Below are 3,407 nucleotides of genomic sequence, written 5' to 3'. Positions count from 1 at the left end.
TCCAATGAGTTCAGCAGGTTTGCAAAAGGTCGAGCAAGTCCAAAGATGTTTCACTAGGAACATCACAGGATTGAGAGAGCTCTCATATTGGGAGAGGCTAAAAAAGTTGGGACTGTACAGTGTTCAGAGAAGGTACGAAAGGTATCTGATATTGTACGTTTTCAAAAGTATCCATGAGCTTGGTCCCAACCCAAGATGTTGGGTTCAATTCTAGTGACCGTGGAGGCTTAATGTGCATTTTGAGAGCATCTTCAAGCCCTCGAGAATATAGGCTAGTTCGAACAAGGAAGTCCACATCTCTCCTTTCTCGGGCTCCTTCATTGTTTAATTTGCTTCCCTCTAATATCCGTAGGGAATACGAAGGCCTTGTTGATCTGGTAGCATCTTTCAAGTCAGACGTTGGAAGTTCAGTTGTTGGTTGAAAAAGCGGTGTCATTTTTACGTTTGACACATCTCTGCATATCCGAAAGTTGGCGCTTGGGCGCAAAGGGGTACAAAAAGCCAAACAAACTGATCCTGTGATCCTATCCGAATGCAGTTAATGACGATAAACGTTATTCTCCACCGATTAGTTGGCGATGCTCATTTTTAAATTTGTGACAAACTGTTAGAAAGGTTTGGAGAGAGAGTTTAAAGGCTATTAATATCGTGTCAGGTTAGGTTGGGTTAGTTTACGTAAGGTTAGGTTAAGTTATAAAAAAGTAGCACCGTCAACTAATCGGTGGAGAATAACGTTTACCGTTAATGACAAGCTCACTCAAAATCCCGACACGCTGGCCAATGAAAATGTGTGAGTCACTAGACACCTTGCTAAACACCAAAATGAATTTAATAGCCGATGAAGGCAAGCAATTCATTTTCTTCACGCAATGCCACGTCTCGACAAGTTTAGACATTATATGGTCTGTGGTTCATCATCCGTGGCCTGTCCACTGAGAATTAAGTGCCGAAAAATAAGCGATTTTCCAACGCCAAAATATTATGTATCTAAAGGGGGTTGGTGCTCGGTTTATTGTAAAGAATAATTTTAAGGACTTCACTAACTTCTTATCTGATCGGATTTCGCATGTGATGCCTATTCTGTCAATATTGGTATATTCTATTCTCGGATTAGGGCAGAGCTCGTGGAGACATTTCAACGTGTCGGGTTGGAAGATTTCTCCTCCTCGTTTGTGGACTGTATATAGGTTTAAACTCAATGATTATTCGGACACAATTTTCACACGTATATTTCCCCGTTCTCTCTGTTTCATACACGCTCTGAACTCTCGTCTCATCTCAACCGGTCTTCTTTTTCCCCCAAACCCTGCTCCCAACAATACTCCTCAGGGTGCCCGAAATCTTTCGTCCAGTGTCTTTTTGTAATCACATTTCTCTTTGCACTATGCTTCTCAACATGGTTCAATCATTCAGAGCAGGAACGCCACTTTGTCAGGCGTAATGCCAAATGAAACAAAACACAAAGACTGAATATTATTAAAAAGGACAAAAGAGCAAGCTGCAATAGCTTTAAGTATTGAATTGGCATTCTAAATACATTGAAACCCAAAGGGCTTGGTGATGTGGGCAATATGGTTTCATTAACTCCTTAAACACCACTAGAAAAGTAAAATGGTGGAAACTATTCAAGTTTTACCGCCACGATAAGGGACTGGATGGATCTATGAAACCGTAGGCAATCCTTGGCAAAAATCGTTTTCAAGGTATATAGTTCACATGTAGAGATTGTAATATGTGAACTCTACTGGCACATTTTTGCAATTCGCTTGGCCCGACTGAGGATGAGATTCATCCTCATAAAACAAAATGATTCCATCCATTGATTGAATCCGGTTTAGGTATGGAAATGTGCCGAAGATTGAACCTTGAGGATTGAAGTAGGAATACTTCCATCCTCAAACCGGATTCAATCCTGGTTTTCCATCCTAGTCTAAATGTACCCTTGGTCTCTCCATGGTCGGACCGGGGTTGCTAGAGCCAGCCCAGAGAGGTATGACATATTCAAATTTCCCAAACACGGTAGGGTTCTGGCAGTATTTTGGGCTGGCTGGCAAGAGATTGAAATTGACCAGTTCAAAGTACAATATAAATGTGGTATTTTTTAAAGAAATTGCCTAAACCTTGTAATTTTCTGTTTTCTAGATGATTGACAGAGGGAGGTTGGTGGAATTTGTTCTGTCAATGTGAGGGTTGGCTGTTCTGGCTTGGAGGGCTAATGTCTTTGCCCCAAACACCTCTAAACTATTCATTTTTGCCTTTATTTTTTATTATGCCTCTTTATATTTTGCTTTGCTCTTTTATTGTTTTGTGTGCCTTTTTATTGTTTGGTGTGCTTCAAACCCATTTATACGTGCTTGGTTTGAGTGTATTAACATTTTTCTTTTGGTCTGCCTTTTTCACTTTATTTGTCTATTTTTAATTTCAGTTCGCCAATTTATACTTTTGGTGTGCTATAAACACTTTTTGTGTGCTCACTTTTTTGTATTTGGGATGCTATGGACGGAGGGGTGAACCTCACCTGAACAACGTCCTTATATGTATTGTTCCGATAGGCAGTGTAATAGCACGTATCAGGTTGTTTTTCCATCTCTGGGTGTTTAAAAGTTTCCTTGAGAAAGCATGGGGAGGCGAATCGAACCAGGGACATCTCTAATGCTAGGAAACTGAGCTAACCACTACTCCACGTCTCCTCCCTAACACTTTGTGTGCCACTTTCTACATTTGGTGTGTTCCTCGTCATTTTTGTTGTCCTTCTAATACCTTTTTATGTGCTTGTGCCTATTCATTCTTTTTGTGTACCGATTTCAATTATCCCTTGTTCTGGGCTTATTAGTATATCTTGTCAAAGTCATTTTGCAGCGCTGTCCGATTCGCTGAATTTCTACCAGACACTACCTTGGTATCATCAGCATAAGAGAAGATTAAAGACTAGGGGGTAATTGATGGACTCCAATGAGTTCAGTAGGTTTACAAAAGGTCGTACAAGTCCAAAGATGTTTCACTAGGAACATCACAGGAATGAGAGAGCTCTCCTATTGGGAGAAACTAAAAAAGGTGGGATTGTACAGTGTTCAGAGAAGGTACGAAGGGTACCTGATACTGTACGTCTTCAAAAGCATCCATGAGCTTTGTCCCAATCTAGGATTTAAGGTCAATTGCAGTGACCGTAGAGGCTTAATGTGCATTTTGAGAGCACCATCAAGCCCTCGAGAATCCAGGCTAGTTCAAACAATGAAGTCCACTTCTCTGCTTTCTCGGGTGCCTTCATTGTTTGGTTTGCTTCCTTCCAATATTCGTAGGGAATACGTAGGCCTTATTGACCCAGTAGCTTCTTTCAAGTCGGACTTGGACAATGTTTTAGATAACATTCCAGATCAACCCTACATTCAAGGACTAGCTCGGTCTGC

Source organism: Tigriopus californicus, chromosome 1, assembly GCF_007210705.1.
Source record: "Tigriopus californicus strain San Diego chromosome 1, Tcal_SD_v2.1, whole genome shotgun sequence".
Taxonomy (NCBI): domain Eukaryota; kingdom Metazoa; phylum Arthropoda; class Copepoda; order Harpacticoida; family Harpacticidae; genus Tigriopus; species Tigriopus californicus.
The sequence above is the reverse complement of the archived record's forward strand: the minus strand, read 5'-3'. Positions refer to the sequence as shown.